This window comes from Myotis yumanensis, unplaced genomic scaffold (assembly GCF_028538775.1).
Source record: "Myotis yumanensis isolate MYYU_CA2020_CCGP unplaced genomic scaffold, mMyoYum1.0.hap1 SCAF_5, whole genome shotgun sequence".
Taxonomy (NCBI): domain Eukaryota; kingdom Metazoa; phylum Chordata; class Mammalia; order Chiroptera; family Vespertilionidae; genus Myotis; species Myotis yumanensis.
This window is the reverse complement of record NW_027223756.1, coordinates 81,561,426-81,583,432: the sequence shown is the minus strand read 5'-3', so window position 1 is coordinate 81,583,432 and position 22,007 is coordinate 81,561,426.

Here is a 22,007-nt window from a genome sequence, read left to right as displayed (position 1 = left end):
CTCTTAGCGCCGACAATGTTATTGGCATGCAACACACCAAAGCCAAGCTCTCTAAAGAAAATGAAGGGTTGTAACATCATGAGACCCTCCTCTACAAAAACTACAGAAATGCCACCTCTCCTCCTCAAAAGCAGTGGTAACAAGCAGTTAAAGAGATACAGGAGGTCCCTGGCCGGCTTCCCTCGGGGGTTAGAGCATCAGCCCATTCACCTCAGGGTCCTGGGTTCGATTCCCAGCCAAGAGTGTGTAACTGGGCTGCAGGTTTGATCCCTGACCCCAGTCCGGGCCCATGTAAGAGGCAACAGTTAATGTCTCTCTCATACAGATGTTTCTCTTTCTCTGTCCCTCCTCCCTCCCTGTCTTCTCCTGTCCCTCCCTCTCTTCATCCCTCCCTTCCCCCTCTCTCTACAAATTAATGGAGAAAATATCCTAGTGTGAGGATTAGCAAATAAATATTAATTAATTAAAATTAAAATAAAAACCAGGAATAAACAAGAGGTTTCCCGCAAATCTTAGTGAAATTTTAAACTTTGATATTGTGTGCTTTGGCATCCAAGGCACCCCTGCAGAAGTATAAATGCTACAGAATTATAAAACACCATTTAAAATCTAATTAGAAAACTTTGCCAGAGAGATCCAAGATGGCTGTCAGGAAAATGTGGGTAATCGCCGCCTCCCACAGCGACAGCAAAATTACAACTAAGTTACAGGACAACCGTCAGCCAGCACCACCTGAAATCTGGCTGAATGGAAGTCCTACATCTAGAGAGTAGAAGATTGAGACTGGTAGGAGGGACAAAGGCATGGAACTGGATGGCCTGGCACCCGTTAGAAGAGCAAAAAGAAAACAGATTCCAAAAATATGAAGATTGTGTCAGGAGCCCCTAGGACAACTTCAGCCGTACGAACATTCACATCATGGGGTGGCTGCAGGAGGAGAGAGAGCAAGTTATTCAAAATCTATTTGAAGAAATAATGACGGAAAACTTCCCCTGCCTGGAAACATAAATAGACTTACAAGTCCAGGGAGCACAGAGAGTCCCAAACAAGAAGAACCCAAGAGCCCCACACCAAGACACATCATAACTAAAATGCCAAGGGTTAAAGACAAAGAGAGAATCTTAAAAGCAGCAAGAGAAAAACAGTTAGTTATCTACAAGGGAGCACCCATATGACTGTCTGATTTCTCAACAGAAACTTTGCCAGAAGGAGTTGCAAGAAATATTCAGAGTGATGAATAACAAGGATCTACAACTGAGATTACTCTACCCACCAAGGAGGAGGAGGAAGAGGAGGAGGGGGTGGGGGAGGGAGAGGGAGAAAGGGAAGAAGAAATCAAAACTATGAACAATAAAATGGCAATAAATACATACCTACCAACAATTGAATCTAAAAATCAAAATAAACAAACAAGGAATCTACTGAACAAAATAAACTGATGAATAAAATAGAACCAGAGGCATGAAAACATGGAACAGACTGGAGAAACTCAGAGGCAAGGGGGGAGTGGGGGTGGGAAGAGATTGTCTGAAGATCTTACATGCCTACATGCATTACCTAAGGACTCAGACAATAGGGTGGTGAAGGCCTGGGGCAGGGCAGGAACCAGGTGAAAGGGGACAATGGGGGGATAAAAGGGACATCTGAAATACTCTCACCAATAAAAATTAAAAATAATAATAAAAGTTTAATTACATTTCTCTTAAAGTTATTCAGTTTTGTAAGTTGTAAATATTAAGCTTTTAATTTTCTGTTTCAGCCCCCTCTTGGAGATGGCGACAATTGGCTGGAACAAAGAAATTTAATATTTAAATATTAAACATTATATTTGTTTCAGCCGTCATTGGATGAAACAAAATAGTTTAATATTTAAATATTAAACATATCAAACATTTTTGATTCAGCTATGTTTGTTTGAAACAAAAATACTTAGTTTTAAATATTAAATTTTTGTTTCAGCCACAATTGGCTAAAAATATTAAAATTTTAAGAGTGAACATTTTTGTTTCTGCCAATATTTGCATCTTTAAGAGGGGTCCAAAACGATTAATATTAAATCTAAATATTTAAAATTTACCAAACTAAACAAGTTTAAAGAAATTTAAACTTCCAAATGAGGTCTTATAAATCTGTATCATTTATACTTCTACAAGTGCCAAAGATTAAATTTCACTAAGACTTTAAGGGAATACCTTGTATTTTTATGGAAATGTCCTCTTTTAAAAATAGTTCTTTGAAATGGAGATCCGAGGACCAAACTGGAATTATAACTAAAATATACAGGAGCGATTTTCAAACATTTTCAACTCATGGAATACATAAACTAATTACAAAAATTCTGCGCACACACTAAAAAACATATTTTCTGCCTATCTGACAAAAACAACATATATAATTTTTATTCACTCACTCCAGACAGTTTTCAGTCTGTTGACTGTTGCCTTTTATTTTGATTTGATTTTATTTTGACAATCTAAGGGGAAAGAGGTCAGTGCTCCCTATTAAATAGTCAGGTATTGCATGTTATAATTTTTTTTGCAGCAAACAAGTTGAAAGTAATAGACCTAGAACAAAACTCAAAAACATATTAAACACACACACACACACACACACACACAAATATCCAGCGCCAACAATGTGAAATTCATAATGTCTGTCAGCCAATAAAAAAACTCCCAGGCAGGGAGGGGGTGGAGGGTGGGGGGAAAGGGTCGTCGCAATGGAAGAGAGAAGGGGACATCTGTGATACTTTCAACAATAAAGATAAATTTTAAAGATAGACAACATGCTTACCCATAAAAAAGAAACAAACAAGGAAACAAAAAAAGAAACAAAAAAAGGAAAGAAAACCTATCGGACACATAAAGAAGCAAGGAGAATATTATCTATAATGAGAAGAAAAATCAGTCACTTGAACAAGACAGCAGACAGGGACATTAAAGAGTTGTTAGAACCATGTAAGGAAGCATGGGCATGTTAAGGTGGGACAGGGAAGGAATAAAAAGACATGAATCAAACTCCCAGAGATGAAAGAGCTTGAGATGAAAACACGGAATGGGATTAACAGTGGACTAAATACCATAGAAAGAAAAGATTAGTGAATGTAAATACATAACAGAAAACTACACAAAATAAGAGAGAAGATGAAGAAAAAAATAACAGTATCAGTGAGCTATGGCCAACTTAGAGCAGCCCAATATATATACAATTGGAATCCCCAAAGCAGGGTGGAGGAGGAGGAAATGGTGATACAAAATGTTTTTCAAGATAGTAACCAAAATGAAGACAATGGAGCCACACCTATAAAGGGCTGAAGGAGAAATGTTAACATAGAAATCTTTTAATGATACAGACTTTTTCTGTTATATAAAACCTCAGAATATTCGTTCCCTGCAAAACTGCACCACAAAATTGTGAAAAGAAGTCCCTCCCACAGAAGAATGATGGGACCCAGAGAAATCTGATGCTACTCGAGAGAATGAACGTCTCTAGAAACAATAACTAGATGGGTAAATATAAAATCATTTTCTCATTTTAAAATGGCACTAAAATATGAAAAAAAAAATGAGTTCGCTTTATTCACTTCCTCGCCAACACTGGCATGATGAAAAGTTCTGGAAATGGACAGTGGTGAGGTCAAGGCGTTATAAATATACTTAGTGCCACGGAATTGTACACTTAACAAGGACTAAATGGTAGCTCTTTTTTACTTTAATTTCATTGTTGACACTTTCACAGCTGTCCCCATTCTCCCCTCTTTGCCCACCTTCACTGAGCCCCCAGCCCCATTCCTTCTGGCCATCTCCACACTGTTGTCTGTGTCAATGGGTTATGCATATATGTTCTTAGGTTAATACCTTCATCTTCTTTCACCCAGTCCCGCCTCCCCCAATCCCTCTGCCAGCTGTCAGTCTGTTCCACGTACCCATGCCTCTGTTTCTATTCATCAGTTCATTTTGTTCATTAGATTCCACATGTAAGTGAGATCATGTGGTGTTCGTCTTCCTCTAACTGGCTCATTTCACCTAGCATACTAATCTCCAGGTCCACCCATGCTGTCACAAAAGGTAAGACATCCTTCTTTTCATGGCATGTAGTGTCCCATTGTGTAAATGTACCAAAACACTTTTATCCACTCATCTACTGAGGGGCACCTGGGCTGTTGCCCAGCCAGCGACCATCACCTCCTCTCCCAACCCCGCCAGGGCCTTCGTTCCCAGGTTGGGACAGGGAACCAGGGCAGGTGGTAGGGGACACGGCTCTTTCCCAGGCAGTCTGAGGGCCGGCTCCCTCCTTATGGCAGCAGCTAACCTCCCATGCCCCATCCCTGCCCTTGGCCATCAGTCCCGATCGGTCCAGCTCTGATAGGCCCTGATCACCAGCCAGGCCTAGGGACCCCACCAGTGCACGAATTCGTGCACCAGGCTCTAGTTTTTTTAATAAAACTCCATAATGTTTTCCAAAGTGACTGCATCAGTCTGCATTTCCTCCAACAGTGCATAAGGGTTCCCTCTTATCCACATCCTCGCCAACACTTGTTTATTGATTTATTGATGATAGCCATTCTGGCAGGTGTGATGTGATACCTCATTGTGGTTTCAATTTGCATCTCTCTGATAACTAGTGACGTTATAGTATTTTCTCATAAATCTATCAGCCATCTGTATGTCCTTTTTGGAGAAGTGTCTCTACAGGTCTTTTCCCATTTTTAATTTGAATTGTTTGTCTTCCTGGTGTTAAGTTGCATGAGTTCTTTATATGTTTTGGAAATTAACCCCGTATCAGACATATTATTGGCAAATATGTTCTCCCATACAGTGGGTTCCCTTTCCCTTTTGTTGATGGTCTCTTTTGCTGTGCAGAAGTTCTTTAGTTTGATGTAGTCCCATTTATTTATTTTTCCCTAGGTTTCCCTGGTTCTAGGAGACACATAGGAAAAATGTGTTACTGCCTATGTAACAGGATTTTTATGGTTTTGTAACTTACATTTAAGTCTTTTATCCATTTTGAGTTTATTCTTGTGTATGGTGTAAGTTAGTGGTCTAGTGGTCTAGTTTCATTTTTTTTTTGCCTGTGCCTTTACAATATTCCTAACACTAATTGTTAAGACACTCTTTTTACTCCATTGTGTGCTTTAGCCTCCTTTGATAAATATTAATTGCCCTTAAAGACGTGGGCACCCGTTTCAGTTCAATTGATCTCTATGCCTGTTCTTGTGCCAATGTCAGGTTGTTTTGATTATAGCGGCTTTGTAGTATGGTTTGATATCTGGTATTATCATCCCTCCAATTTGTTCTTCTTCCGAAAGGTTGTTAAGGCTATTTGGATCTTTTTTTGTTCCAAATATAATTTTGGAATGTCTGTTCTAGATCTGCAAAATATGCCATTGATATTTTAATAGGAATGGCATTGAATTCATAGATTCCTTTGGGTACTGTGGACATTTTAATGACATTAATTATTCCAACCCATGAAATGGTATATGGTATTCTTCCACTTATTTGCATCTTCCTCCGTCGCTTTCTGCAGTGCCCTATAGTTTTCCGATACAGGTCTCTTACCTGCTTGGTTAAGTTTATTTGAGATGTTTCTTGGTTTCTGAGGGAGGCCTGCTTTCTCTGTGTCCTGTAGATTATGGCTTGTTGTGTGCTCATTTCCATTTGTTTCAAGGTAACTTTGGATTTCTTCCTTGATCTCATTGTTAACCCATTCAGTGTTTACTAACATGTCATTTAACTTCCATGACTTTGTGTGTTTTCTACATTTTTTTCTTGGGGCAGATTTCTTGTTTCATATAATTATGGTCAGAGAAGATGCTTGATATAATCTTAACCTTCTTAAATTTATTAAGACTTGTTTTGTGTCTTAACATGTTGTGTATTCTAGAAAATGTTGCATGTGCACTTGAAAAGATTGTTATTCTTCTGCTTTTGGATAAAATGCTCTATTTTTATTTCCATTTGCATGGGATATCTTTTTCCATCCCTTTACCAGGTTACCAGGTAGGTACCCAGAAGAGGGATTCCTGGATCATGTGGTAACTATTCTTAATTTTGTGAGGAACCACCATAGTGTTTTCAATAGTGGCTGTACCAGTGAGTGAGAGTTCCTTTCTCTACACAACCTCTGCACCACTTACTACTTGTCTTGTTGAGCATAGCCATCCTAACAGGTGTGAGGTGCGATCTCATTATCGTTTTTATTTGCATTTCCCTAACAGCTAATGAGGTGGAACTTCTTTTCTTATATCTGTTGACCATTTGTATGTCTTCTTGGGAGAGGTGTCTGTTTAGGTCCTCTACCCATTTTTAAATTGGATTGTTTGCTTGGTGTTGAGTTTATGATTTCTTTATGTATTTTGGTATTAACCCCTTGTGGGAGCTGTGTTTGCAAATATCATCTCCCATTTGGTCGGTTGCCTCTTTGTTTGGTTGTTGTTTTCTTTTGCTGTGCAGAAACTTTTGTGTTTGATGCGGCCCCACTCACTGGTTTTTGCCTTCACTTCCCTTTCCTTTGGGGTCAAATTCATTAAATGTTCTCTACAACCAAGCTCCATAAATGTGTTGCCTATGTTTTCTTCTTTATAATTTATTGTTTCAGGTCTTATATTTAGGTCTTTGATCCACTTTGAATAAATTTTTGTGCATGAGAACAAACTGCAATCTACTTTCTTTCTTTTGCATGTGGCTCTCTAAGTCTTCCAACACAGTTTATTGAAAAGATTTCTTTCCTCCATTGTTGGCTCCTTTGCCAAAATTTGCCCATATACACCTGGTTTTATTTCTGGGCTCTGAATTCTGTTCCGTTGATCTCTGTGACAGTTTTTCTGCCAATATCATGCTGTTTTGATGATCATAGCTCTGTAGTATAATTTGAAGTCACATAGCATGAATCCTCTGGCTTCATTCTTTTTTTTCAGGATTACTTTGGCTATTCAAGGTCATGGGTGGTTCCATACAAATCTGATGACGCTTTGTTCGATTTCTTTAAAAAATGACATTGGGATTTTAATGGGAATTGCATTAAATCTGCATATTCCTATGGGTAATATGGCCATTTTAACTGTGTCGATTCTTCCAATTCATGAATATGAATTATCTTTCCATTTATTGTACCTTTTTCAATCTCCTTTAATAATACTGTTGGTATATGAGTCTTTCACATCCTTTGTTCAGTTTATTCTTAGGTATTTTATTCTTTTGATTGCAATTGCAAAAGAAATTGTTGTTTTTTGTTTTAACTGTTCATTTCCTTTTCTGAAGTTTCATACAGGTAAGCAGATACAGACAACGGTATGGTGGTTACCAGAGGGAACAGAGTTGGGATAGTAAAGGGTAAAGGGAACCAAATACATGGTGGCAAAAGATGATTTGACTTTAGGTGGTAGGCACACATGCAATGTACAGATCATGTATCATAGAGATGTTCACTTGAAGTCTGCGTGATCCTATTTACCAATATCACCCCAATAAATTTAATAAAAAATAAAAAATAAATCCCTAGATAGAGCCTAAGGACATAATCAACCCTATAAAAATTTATGCAACAATATTTCCTACATAGCTTTAATAATAAAAATTGAAGCAATCTAAACATGCAAAATGAAATAAATGGTATATCCATGAGGAATATTATGTATTCACTTAAATTTTATTGATAAGTTTTCATAGTATCGGGAAATAATTATGCCAAAATGTAAATTTATAAAATAAAGGGTATACTACATTGTATTTTACTGTAATTTCACCTCCAGAAGAAGACGCTGTACAGCAAGGAATGGAAGGGTATGTAGTAAAATATTAATCATCGTTCAGGGTAGTGAGACTATGCTTATTTTTTCTTCATTTTCACATTTCAGAATTTGTCTCAAAAAATAAAGAGGTGTTATTTTGAGAATGAGAAGAAAGGTAAAAACTAGCAAAACATTTCTATGGAAAATGTATTCATACCGCAGCTCCAAAATCTACAAAAAGTGTATGCATTTATGCTCTAAACTAAATCCATCAGGTGGTTTTAAATATACTCTTAGGAGAGTCAGATGATTCAGTTCCCATAACTCCTATAGGTAATTTATTCCAAAGGATAACAATCAAAAAACTTAACTGCAATTTTTGGTTTCTATTTGAATCCATTATAAGTTAGCGAGTTGTGGGAATATGTCTATATCACATTCTAACTCCTCTTTCCTTTACTGAGCAACTGGTTCATTTCATCTTTATCTTCTTGTGTTTTCTTATTTGTCATCCCTTGATTATTTTATTCTCTATCATCTCAAGTTCTTGGGGTGCCAATCTCCAATATATTGTGTCCTGAATCTCCCGCACGGTGGATCATTCCCTCATGCAGTCTATAGATTTAATTGTGAGCACAGCTTTAGCAAGGTGCATTGGTGTTTTAGATATTCCATGTGCCTTGACTCATAAAAGTGTCCCCTAGAGAGATTGTGCATCTGCTTCTGTCACAGCTCTTGGGATTTCCATCCCATTCAGTTCACATTTTTATACTAATATCTGGCCTTCAGAATTTCAAACCACATGACCAGTACTAGTTCAGATCTTACACGTTGGCGTCGGGTTTTAATTTCTCAGAGGAGACCCCTTCTTATGCACACAGCTCCTAAGGCACAAACTCTTTTAGACCCTGGTTGTGGACTGTCTAGTGCTCTTGTCACAGCGGGGCCAGCTCTCCCAGGATGCTGCTCTTAACCAGCGGTCTGAGGTCCGGCCACTTGCCTGGTGTGAGCCCTCATTGTGGCCTCCATCCTGGTATGGACACTAGAGTTCCAGCCCATGGTCATTCAGACCTCTGTCTGCATCAGTGCACGCGGGGATTCTTGGACTTCATTTCGTACGGGTATGACTGTAGTTTTGAGTTCCATCTTCTGTGATGACCCCCAGGTGTTTCTTTTCAGAAAACAAACTTGCTGCATTCTATCCAGAGTCCTACTGTTGGGAGCGGGAGCAGTTCTGCTCTTGAAGCTTTTGGAGTGGGGAGCGTGGCCTCAGCTGCATTTTGAGTTCAAAAAGTTTCCTAAACAGGACTCTCAGACCATGTTATTAGCACAATTGGTGTGTCGCCATCTGTTCTGAGGCCGTGCACAGACATTAGCCATTAACACCTCCTAGAGCATCAATGTTTTCAGTTTTTACCTTTTAAAGTAAACACAAATCTCTTCCTATTTGACAACATGATTCTCACTTTATGAAATTCTGTATGTGTAGAAATGTTTTAAATATCTTATCTTTCATGTGTGTTGAATTTGGCAAAAAAAAGAAAGCTAGGAAGTAGGAGGTTACTCTGGACTGTCATCATCACCTTCTTAGGTGTCATCGGAAGGCACCCTCCACACAGTTATTATCAAATTCACCTTTAAAAGTAATCCCTGTGCTTTATAACAAGCAGAAAGTGACACTTCCTTTCTGTATCTTTTCCGAAATTTTATTTTCATTAATTCCAAAGTACAGTTTCTTCAAATACATAATTCAGCCTAGGGGCAATTCATTGGCAGGTTCTGATATCTATCTACATCTCTTAGATGAGGTTCCCTCAATTATATGACCCCTAAACAGGGTAATGGTAGGAATTATCTTTCAAAAACAACACTGTGTCTGACTGTATAGGACATAACCAAGACTTTCTAAGCTCTTTTTGTCACTTGTCACATCATTGGCTTTAAGAGCGTTTTCTAAGGGAAGGGTGGGGAGTTGTCGCTCATTTAGAGCAGAAGCTGCCCAGGACTACAGGCCCTCAGGTGTCCGCTGGGCACACCTGGAGCATCCAGGCTGGCACTGATCTGAGACCTTTCTTCATGCAAGTTTCCCTTTTCACCAAGGATCTCGATTCAGTGTTACTTTCTAAATGTTCCTCGTCTTTGCCCAATAGGTGGGTCTAGCCCTCTTATTCCATTTCCTTCATGTCTCACCTCCACCACTACTGAATTTCCCACATGTATCGCCATCCTTTTGGCATTGTTTCTATAAATGCTGACTCTGCCTAATACGTAGCTTGTAGACTAACAGCATGCTTGTGTAAGATTCCTAGGAACTGCCCTGGCTGGTGCTGGTCAGTGGTTAGAGCGTCCACACTTGAACCAAAGTGTCACGGATTCATTTCCCGGTCAAGGCACGTGACAGGGTTGCAGATTTGAACCCTGCCCCGGTTGGGGTGCGTGCAGGAGGCAATATATGTGTCCCTCTAATCTTGATTATTTTTCTCTCCCGCTCCTTCCTTCCATTGCGCTCTCTATAAAAATCAATGGAAAACATACTTGTGGGTGAGGATGAAAAAAAAATCCTAGGAATTAACTTCAGAAGATACAGGTGCCGACCTTCAATCATCCCAGTTCCAGGAGTTTTGCTGGCCTTCAACCGCAGAACCAGGAGGACCGAGACCAGGAGGACCGAGACCAGGAGGACACACGCAAGACCATCACTTGACCAGTTTCCAGATGTGTTGGATGGACTGTGCAGGACTCATGCAGAGAACTTTTCCGTCCCCTCCCCTTGATATCTTTGTTTGCTTTCCCTCTCCTTCCTCATGAAAAGCCCAGCCTGCACTGAGATGCTGAGACAGACTTTGTGACAAGAGCCTCCCCATCTTCTTATTTGTCTGCACTTGAATAAACCACGTTCCTTTTTTACCAACATCTGTCTCGTGAGTTTGGCTTTTGCGGCCCCAGGCTCCTGAACTTGTGTTATGGTTAAAACTGGTAAAGTAGGTGATATGGGGATCGGGCCAGGACCTTGGTAAGTCACGGTGGGCCCAGCCTGGGTCCCAGAGGGCTGTGGCAGGCTGACTCCATGGCAGGGGTGGCAGGAACTTCCTAGCAGCTGCCAAGAGCTCTTCAACACATGGACGTCTTGCTCTCCCTCTCAGGGCATCTGGCACCTGAAACGCTTCGCTGGTGAACGGAAACGGGGGTCTCCCGGACTCCGGAGCTGGGTAACGTCTGGTGTGCACAACCAGGAGCCACTGCTCGCCATTTGGGGTTCTTTGAATCCTTACGATTCCCTGGGGATCAGTAGGCACTGCCTGGTGACAGGCACGGCTCAGGGACTAAGAAAAACCCCAGTTCCCAGGTGTGGGGTTTGGTGGGAGCACCTTTTGGTTTTGGTATTTGAATTTTGGTGTATTGTTTGCTTTTCTTCTTGCCCACCTCTTGTGGGGTGTCTTACTAATCGTGTTCTTGATTTGAAGTAGTATTACTTGAAGAAACTTGCATAGGAGCCATGCTGCTATAGAGGTGCCTGCTCCTTCCTGTTTGTCTAGCTGTAATTTTGTGTGTGAACCTTGACTGTTAAGCATGTGGGCCTCAGCCTCAGTACTGAGTGGCAGCCCCCTGGGTGGCATTCTGGCCATCAGTGGTCCACCTGTGGTTATGAGCCAACGGCCAAGAAAAATATGATTTTTTTATTATAACACAGGTTGGCTTATGTATATTTTGGGGTTTGAAGATCAGTGGTCCCTGCATAGTTCTTCAAACTACTAGACTATATTGCAATTGAAGTTGTTTTGCCAAAGACCTCATCTACACTAATAAAAGAGAAACATGGTAATTAGCATACGACCACTACCCTTCCCATTGGCTAATCAGCATATGCTTATGCAAATTAACTGTCAGCCAAGATGGCGGCCGGCCGCAGTGCACTGAAGCGAACATGGAGGCTTGCTTGCTCCAGTGACAGGGAACTCCAACGTTCCCTGCCTGCCACTGCCGGCCTCTCAGCTGCAACTCTAAGCAACTATGTACTATGTTGCAAATAAGATGCTAAACAAAACCCCAGAAACCGGCTTTCATTCAGCCTGGCTTCAGCCAGCCGGACCACAACATTGTATCGATGTTTTCAGCAGCGAGGCCTCAGAGCTAAAGCTGGCCCAGAATGAAAAAAAAAGAAAGAAAGAAAGAAAGGAGCGGTTGGGAGGTTCAGTCACCCGCTTCCGGAAAACAGCCCTCAGCCCCTCAACCAGAGAGGCCAGGCACCCCAGTGGGGACCCCCACCCTGATCCAGGACACCCTTCAGGGCAAACCAGCCAGCCCCTACCCATGCACCAGGCCTCTATCCTATATAGTAAAGGGTAATATGCCTTCCAGAACCGGGATCAGCAGAGCAGCGAGGCTCCTGGCACCAGGATCAGTGTGACAGGGGGCAGCGCCCAAACCCCCTGATCAGCCCTGCTCTGTGCCTGATAGGGGGGAGCTCCCCAACCCCCTGATCGCCCTGCGGCTCTGTGTTTGACAGGGTGCGGCACACCAACCCCCTGATCGGCCCTGCTCTGTGTGTGATGGGGGGCAGCACCCCAACCCCCTGATCGGCCCTGCTCTGTGAGTGACAGGGTGCAGCGCCCCAACCCCCTGATCCGCCCTGCTCTGTGTGTGACAGGGGGTGATGCCACAACCTCCCCATCGACCCTGCCTTGAGTGTGACAGGGGGCCGTGCCCCAACCCCCCAATCGGCCCTACCCTGAGCATGACTGAGGGTGGCATCGCAACCTCCCGATCAGCCCTGCTCTGAGCATGACAGAGGGCAGCGCCCCATCTCCCCAATTGTCCCTGCTCTGAGCCTGACCAGGGGCTGCACCTAGGGATTGGGCATGACATCTGCCACCCGGGAGCAGGCCTAAGCCAGCAGGTCATTATCTCCCGAGGGGTCCCAGACTATGAGAGAGCACAGGCCGGGCTGGGGGGGACCCCCTTCCTCCTCCCCCCCCCCCCCCGAGTGCACAATTTTTTGTGCATTGGGCCTCTAGTAAGATTATAATAGAGCTGAAAAATTCCTAACACCTAGTAACATCATAGCCTTAATAAGGTTCTGGCAAAGCACATTACTCAAGCGTTTGAGGCAAACACACCTCCTGCGTTTCCAATTGCATCAAAGTATAAATTGTGTACAGGCCATAATACTTGATAATGATAATAAAGGACTGTGTTACTGGTCAGGTATTTACTATACCATACTTTTTATTACTATTTTATTTTTATTTTTTAATATATTTTATTGATTTTTTTACAGAGAGGAAGAAAGAGGGATAGAGAGTTAGAAACATCGATGAGTGAGAAACATCGATCAGCTGCCTCCTGCACACCCCCTACTAGGGATGTGCCCGCAACCAAGGTACATGCCCTTGACTGGAATGCAACCTGGGACCCTTCAGTTTGCAGGCTGACGCTCTATCCACTGAGCCAAACCAGCCAGGGCTTTATTACTATTTTAGAGTGAACTTTTCTACTTATAAAAATGTTGGCTATAAAGCAGTATGGTTTGTCACACCCGCAGCAGCCTCATACATCCATGTTAACTACATCTCTTGATTTCATCATTTTGCTTGTGCTTGATTTAATTGTGTGTGTTTTTTATAATGTAACATGCTGTATGAGCAATCCCCCAAGGGCACCTTTCTCAGGTCATACCCTTGTGTTACTTGCTGTATGACTATATTAGAAATACAAGTCCTCTGATAGACACATATTATGCAAATATTTTCCCAGTCTGTGTGTGGCTTGCGTATTTCTTTTCTTAACAACAGCAGTCCTTGGGAAAATGTAACTGAAAGTCTTGAGTTTATCATGGTGGTAGAGTTACCACTACATGTGAGAATGGCTTGTGCCCATGTAGTGCTTATAAAAAGTAGCTTAGTGCTGCTGCTTCTGTAAGTTACATACACCTACAGCCATTCCACTCTTAGCAATTTATCCAAGGGAAGTAAACCATACATCTAGGCAAAGAGACTTGTACACAGATGCCCATGAGAGATTTGTATGTTCTGGTCCCCAAATGGAAAACAACCAAGATGTCCACCAACAGGTGAAGGATAAGCAAACTGTGACACAGCCCACCATGTGATCTTCCTCAGCAATAAAAAGGACAGAATTAATAATACACGCAATGGCATGTAAATCTCAAACTATGCCGAGAGAGAGAAGTTAGGTAAAGAACAGACTGTATGATCCCATTTATAAACAACCTTTACAAAATACTAGCTATTCTATAGGGACAGAAATCAGGTCTCCAGTCGCCTGGGAATAAGAATGTGTCTGCAAATGGCAGGTGAGGAGGAATTACACAGGAGCCTGAGGACACTTTGGGGTGATGGGCATTCCTTACCTTGAATGTGGTAACAGTTCAATAAGTTATAATTTAAATTATCAAATCATTCACATTAAATGTACGCAGCTTATTGTATATCAATTATAACAATTAAGCTACAGTGTCGGGAGAAGGAGAAAGGGAAGGAGGAGGATTATAAATGGATACTAGAGGGAAAAGGTAGAACAAATGAGAGTGAAAAGGGGGAGAGAAAGACAGAAAGAGTTAAAAGAGGAGAAAGGGAAAGGGGAAAAAGACTGATGGAGAAAACTGCATTTAAAAAGGAGAGGAAGCCTGGCTGGTGTGGCTTAATGGTTGAGCTTCGACCTATGAACCAGGAGGTCATGGTTTGAATCCTGTCAGGGCACATTCCTCAGTTGTAGGCTCAGTTCCCAGTAGGGGTTGTGCATGAGGCAGCAGATCAATGATTCTCTCTCATCATTGATGCTTCTATCACTCTATCTATCTCCCTCTCTCTGAAATCAATTTTTTTTAAAGTTTAAAGCAGAGGAACATGTCTGCTCTCTGTGGAATTGGACATCTTGTTCCCTAGCATTCTCTCATACTTGGACAGCCAGACAGTCCATTCTGAGTCCCTGTCCTCACCTTCACAGGTCACCGTGTGCCTGCGGAAGAAGGAGGGAGATTTTGAGGTTCAGCAATGATACCCAGTACCTGCCACACCTAGACCTGAGGAAGCTGCAATGACTAGATCTGCTTGAGGCCCCTGTTCCCATCCAAGGCCCAAAGGAGCTTGGCTGGACCAGAAATCAACCACACTGATCTGTCACCTTCTCTGGGCCGTCTTAACATGGCCCCTGTCTGGTTCACAGGAAACTAAGATAAAATTCTTCCCCTTCATTAAGTCCTGAAGGCAACTGCTAGCTCCGGCTTGTCTTGTGGATTCATGTCCCTTTATCTCTCAGGAACTCCACAGTTGGCTAAACTGGAGCAGAAATTGCCGCAGTATAACACTGCATGCTCTTCAGCGCGAGGTTTCCCTTCTTAGGAAACTTTGCAGCACACCTCCCCTGACCTGTGTCAGCAACCACACTTACCTCTGTGCCTCCATTTTCCCACCCCTGACGCCCAGGCATCTCAAGTGCCCTTTGCTCCACTTCATTCTCTGAAGTTCACACTCACCAGGACTTTCAGATCAACCTGCCTCTCTGGAACCCCTTTCCTCATGGTTCTCCAAGATGGAAAATAAGCCAGGATGGAAGGAATGGCTTAGACATAACTCTGCATTCAGCCCTGGGACTTGGAACCTGAGATGACTAGATTTCTAGGAAGACTGAATTTAGAGTAACACTCTAGTAGTAGAAAGATGCTGTCTACTTTGGATGTACAGGTGAATAAAACTCGGGGGAAATATGAGAGAATGAGTCTTTTTTCATATTTCTATGCACAGAATTCAACAAGACAGATATAGCAGGTGCCCCCCACCCCCAATAAGCAGCTCAAAGCATTGCAGGCATGGGGCCAGCTGTGCCATCCTGTTCTGCATTTGTAGAAACAGATTGTGTGATCGCTACACCTTTTGCAGATGACCGCAGCTGAAGATACCAAAGCGCTAAAAATTAATTCCCAACTGATGCCAACCATTCCATTTATTTATATATGTATGTATGTATGTATGTTTTGGTGTGAACTTCTGCTCCTCAGTCTTATAGCAGTCATCCTCTGAGAATGTACTTCTATAGATTATAATAATGATAATAAGAGCTACCATTATTGACAACTTCATATCTGTCAAGCAACATGATTGACATGTTCAGAATGCATTGTCTCAGTTATACTACCATCCTTGGGGCTTTAATTCCATGTTGTTCCCATAAATATATGGAGGCTAAGAAATATTAAATAGTAAGGAAGGAAAAATAATTGCTAAGAAACTAAACACCTACCCAAGCTACCCATCAAAGAAAGAGATAAAGACATTTTCTAACATATAGAGTCTCAAAATTGACCTCCCTTAGGCCTTTATTGAGAGAACCAATAAAAAATGTGCATCAGGAATTAGAAATGTGAACCCAGAAAATCATAACAGTGGTCATGAGAAGGATAAAAACAAAGTATATAAAAATTAGTATTCATTTGAAAAAAAGATATTAAATACACATTCTACCAAAATTCAAGATGGTTAGTTAGATGAAACAAAGAGGAGAAAGGTTCAATGAAAAGTACCTAAAGTTAGGGAATATAGAAATGCCATAGGTACTCAGTTATTGTGTAACACATCATCTCAGAAACTGACAAACCTGTCAGAGAATAGTAGGTAAGGAGATTTGTGTTCAAGATGGCAAGGTATACATTGTGCTTGCCTCCTCCCATAACATCAAAATTACACCTATATTATGGAACAACCACCCTTGAAAGATCCTGAAGACTTCCTGAACAGAAGTCCTGTAACTAAGGAAATGCAGAAGAAGCCATATGGAGACTGGTAGGAGGGGCAGGGACATAATCAGGCTGGTCCCACAGCCACATGTGGTGCTGGGGAATCTGCTTCGGAGGTCTTTCCTGTTGAGTGATGGGTCCCAGCCCCACAATAGGTTTCCCATCCGGGAGCACCAGTGCCAAGAAGAGGAGTCCCCACAACATCCTGCTGTGAAAATCAATGGAGATTCTGTATGGATGAGGTGGAGACTGCTAGAGACTCAGGTGTCCTCTTAAAGGGCCAGAGCACAGTCTCACTGGCTCCCAACCCCTGCTCTAAGCAGCACCAAGGGGACAGTAGATTGAAAAGAGCATAACGGACAAACAGGGAGAAACTGAATTGTCTGGCTTCAGAGTGAGGGCAGGACGGACGGCTCTGTCTGGGACAGAAGTGCTGGTGGAGGCCATGGTTTCTTTGTTAAGCTCTCTCCCCACCCTGCCTGCAGGCACAGGCAGTGCCAAGTCTGAGTCTCCATCAACCTGGTAACACCACTTGCCTCACCTGGTGATTCCATGAGACTGGGCTCCATGCAACTCACACAGGCCAGAACCTCCTTCATCAGCTCTTCCTCACACACAGCTGGCCTCTGCCTGTGCTGTGGGCTTTCCTAAAACCTCTGAAAGGTCATAAAGCCCAAACAAGCAGCCGCTGGCCTCACAGTGCACTGTATGTCCTGCTAAGTGGTCCAAGCTTGGGGCACAAGTGGCAGCTGGCATCGATTTGCAGCAGAGCCTCGCCCAAGCAAATCCGAGCCCAGCACAGGCAGCTACCAACTGTAGATTGCTTTTTAGCTCCCACCATGTAGCCCCAGGCCCAGTACAGAAATCTGCTGACCTTGGCTTTCACCAGAGGCCTTCCCAAGAGGCCCAAATACCAACACACCGGGTGGCCAGCTTAGAGCACTCCAGAGCACCAGCCATTTAGCGCCACAGTGACACATACAAGAGTGGACTAGGCTGGCACCAGAGCCCCACTAAGGTGAATCCCACTCCTTGGTGTTAGCCCTCCCACAACAGCCCATCCACTGTAGTCACAGCCAGTCCTCACAACCAGTCAGCCTGAGGGTCAGTCCCATCTCCTGACCTGCCAACAACAATCATGGCTCAATTTCACACAGCACACACAAAATCCTGCAGGACAGCAGGGCCATTGGGCCCCAGAACTGCCAATTCCCAACGGGTCCAGCAGGCAGGAGGTGGAGCAGGAGACACAGGATTCAGGGGAACCCTTTTGGGAGAGGGCCATGTTAGGAAGAACAAGAAGAGCTGGGCCTGCAGTGCTGTAGGAAGCATGGTGGTGGGCAGCAAATAAGGGAGTCCCTCACTCCAGGGCGCCCAAGGAATTGAGGGGTAAAAACACATTGAGCCCTGTAGGGAGTGGCTATAGGGTTAAGCCTCGGATTGACCTATGGCAGAGCCACAAACAAGTCCAGCTTAGAGGGCAAGGTCCTGTTAGCATAATTAAGCTTGACCTTATGAAGCTCCCTAGATCATTCCTAGGTAGCTAAGGGGCTGTGGGAGATGCAGCAAGTGCTGACAAAACAAGTAAAACTCACAAGAACATTGTAACTATGTTGACCACAATCTTGTTTGTTTCTGACTATAAAATAAAGGCTAAGCTTACAGGCAGCATCTTTCTGTGTCCTCATCCAGGCATGGAAGATCCACCGAGCCCCAGCTGTATTCTCTTTGTCTGTCTTTTCTAAGTCCTTCACTGCCCCTCCTCGGGTTTACCCTTGGCCATGCTGGCGCTGCACAGAGCCCCAGTGTGTACTCTCCAGTCTATGCATTTCAAGATGAGAGGGCCCTTTGCTTGGCCAGGCCCCAACCCCATGCCAGCTTGTGGAAGCTAGGTCTCTGGAGAGGAGGTCTGCACTGGGAGCTCTGTGTGCCCAGAGGTGCAGAAGCACAGCTGGCCCAGTTCCCCTGCCCAGGCCCTCGGGCCCCGTGGAGCCCCACTGCAGACCAAGAGCTGGGACATGAGAAAGGCCAGCAGCTATAGGACACAAGCGCTGACCTGGCCAGGGTTTCCATCTATCCCTCTATGTGCCTCTCTGTGCTCCCTAAGCTTGGCCCTGCGCTGTGAGGCTTCACTCAGTCTCTGGCTCCAGCACGTTCCAGGCCAAGTTTAGCTCAGCCTCTGATGCCTGCTCAGGAAAGCGCTGCATAGCTAAGAAACTAAAAGCCCTGCCCCCTTAGTTTACTCCTGGGCTCCCCTACAGGACCTGGAACTGACGCTGAGGGGTCCAGACCACCATTTCTTGACCCACTCCCAACAAAGGTGCTTCTGAGTCAGGCCAAGGTGGGGGTCTCCCTCTCTGGGCTCATCCTTGTGTCCTATATTACATGGAAATGCCTCTCAGATTTGAGCAACAGAAGTCAGGTGACTAGGAAGATGATTTGGTTCTCACCTGCAGGAAACTCAGTGAGTGCTGAAGGCCTGGGGTGAATAGTTAGCTCAGTTGTTTGGTCTAGAATGGGGCTGGGGTGGGGTACAGACAACCTACAGGGCCCTTTCTTCCACAGTAAGGCCTCCACCTTGGCCCCAGCACCTCACCTCAGCTACAGACTGGGGCCACAGGGGCCTCCCTGGATTCTGGAGGTCATATTTCATGCCGTCTTTTTTATTTTTAATTTCTTTATTGATTAAAGTATTACATATGTGTCCTTATCCCCCCATTACCCCCTCCAGACCCCCTTGCTCATGCCCTCACCCCCTGTTGTCAGTGTCCATTGGTTAGGCTTATATGCATGCATACAAGTTCTTTGGTTGATCTCTCCCACTTACCCCTCCACTCCCCTACCTTCCCTCTGAGGTTCAACGATCTGACCGATGCTTCTCTGTCTCTGGATCTGTTTCTCTTCATCACTTTATGTTGTTCATTATATTACATAAATGAGTGAGATCATGTGATATTTATCTTTCTCTGACTGACTTATTTCACTTAGCATAATGCTCTCCACTTCCAACAATGCTGTTGCAAATGGTAAGAATTTCTTCTTTTTTACTGCAGAGTAGTATTCCATTGTGTAGATGTACCACTGTTTTTTAATCCACTCATCTGCTGATAGGTTCTTAGGCTGTTTCCAAATCTTAACTATTGTAAATTGTGCTGCTATGAACATAGGGGTGCATACATTATTTCTGACTGGTGTTTCTGTTTTCTTGGGATATATTCCTAGAAGTGGGATCACTGGGTCAAATGGGAGTTCCATTTTTAGTTTTTTGAGGAAACTCCATACTGTTTTCCATAGTGGCCGCACCAGTCTGCATTCCCACCAGCAGTGCACGAGGGTTCCTTTTTCTCCGCATCCTCACCAACACTTGTCATTTGTTGATTTGTTGATTACAGCCATTCCGACAGGTGTGAGGTGGTACCACATTGTTGTTTTGATTTGCATCTCTCAGATAATTAGTGACTTTGAGCATGTTTTCATATGTCTCTTGGTTCAGGCCATCTTCTGCTCTCTTTTTACCCCAGGCCCAGGGAAACCCACTGTGACCCAGCCTAGAGATGACTGAACCAGGGGCCAGCTGGACTGTAAATGCAGGGAACTTAGCCCAGGAGTCCTTCAAGTCCAAGTCAAAATCAGAAAATGCACCAGGAATGATACAGAGTATGGTCTGAAGGTCCCATAGAGAAGGGACAGGCTGAGTGTCCCAGCCCAGGACCCTCCTCGCTGTAGCTTGGACTGAGCTTCTCCTAACCACTACTCCCCATGCATCCACGGGAACCCAGGGGCAGATGGCAAAGTAGCTAGTTCTGCTGCTCAAGTTTCTTTAGAGAAGACATAGCGAAGGCTGGGCTGAACCTTCCTATGCCCACAGAGGAAACTCCAATGGACCAAGGTGAGATGGAGGCAAAAATCCTTGTGAAACAGCTGGCAGGGGATGAGGACAAAGAAAATTGGTCATGCTCAGAGACAGCCCAGACGGATTCAGCCCCAACACCCCCATCAGCCTCTGCAGTCTCCTTGACCAATGACAATCTCAGATCTATTTGGTTTCCTTGAGACACAGGGTGCTCACTCATGCCAGTCAGCCCCTGCAAGGTTGGGTGAGCTTTTAAGGTCAAGAAAGTTCTCCTGGAAGGGAGCTAATATCCAACTGCACAGGACAATTCCTGTGGAATTGGTTCTCTCTTTGTGTCCATGAAAAACATGTCCTCCTTCTGGCCTCAGTGAGGGCACAAGTGTTTCACACATACAGTGTCTGGCACATTGAGGAGACTTAATGTTGAATGAAGGAAAATATATTTAAAAATTCACAACAACAAAAAATTGTTCTTCCTTAACAATTTCCTGACAAAATGTCACTACCTCTCATGTTTTACTTCTGCCATTATTTTCTGATAAACATGAGGAAGTGTCTGCGGGGATCCACGGGATGTGGCCTTGTCTTTGAATAATTGTGTGAACTTGAAAGTGTAGCTTTATTGCTGTGTCTCAACTTCTTTGGTAAAATCTGTAAACTGAGGATTGTTTTTGTACATTAAAATGAATACCTCTCTTGAAATGGGGTTGGGCAAATGTTAACTATCATTACCATCATCTTCATCAAATTAGGATTGTGGTACCCCTCTTTGAGGTTCTCAATTGTGTATGTGACAGTTGAATTTTAACCATTGTTATTGGGGCGGGGAGGGTGGGGGGCGGGGGGATCAGGAAACTCCTGCCATGAGAGGGAAAACCAGAGGTAGGAAAGCAAACTGGTGAAGCCCTGTGTTGCTGAGCTGGATGGATGGATTGGTTCCTATTTTACTTATGAGGAAGGAGAGGGGTGATGTTTCCTTGAGTCCCATTTAAGACACACAGTCATAGCTCTTTACTGAGAGTAGGACCAGGGCAAGGTGCAGGCAAAAGCTAACATGTAGATGGAGAATGAGAATTTCGTTACAAAAATGGTCAACAATGAAGGTGTAACTAAGTCCAGAGAGCAATGCATTAGTGAGTCGGCTGTCAGACCTGGTGAAACCCAGGAGCTAATGACACTGGCCTGCTTGCACTTCCCTCAGGAATGGAGAGCTCCAGGATGCATGCAATGAATAAAAACCCAAGTCTAGGGGAAGGGGTTGTAAATTAAATCCCTGACTTCTTTGTAGGTTCCAGCATGGTGGAACTCTGGGTCTGATTGGTCCCTTGTAACCAGGCAACTGCGGAATGTGTTCTGATTGGCTGGCAGCAGCCAGGACAACAGACTTCAGTTGAGAAGCAACTGTGGAGGCAGAAGCAGCTTTGGCTGTGCTCTCTTCCCACTGTGGTTGTAGCTCTCAGCGCTTGTCGGATCCAGATCCGTTTTCAACAAGTCGTGTTGGTTGCTGTCCTCACAAACGAGTCATCCAGAGAGGTGCAGTTTCGGGGGGGTGGCGGGGCCCTGAGCCCCACCTAGGGCCAGGCAGCCCAGAGGCCAAGCAAACAGTGGGTGAGCCCTACCTGCTTGTGCGGTGAAGCCTTGGGGTTGTCTGCAGGCTGAGCCTTCCTTGG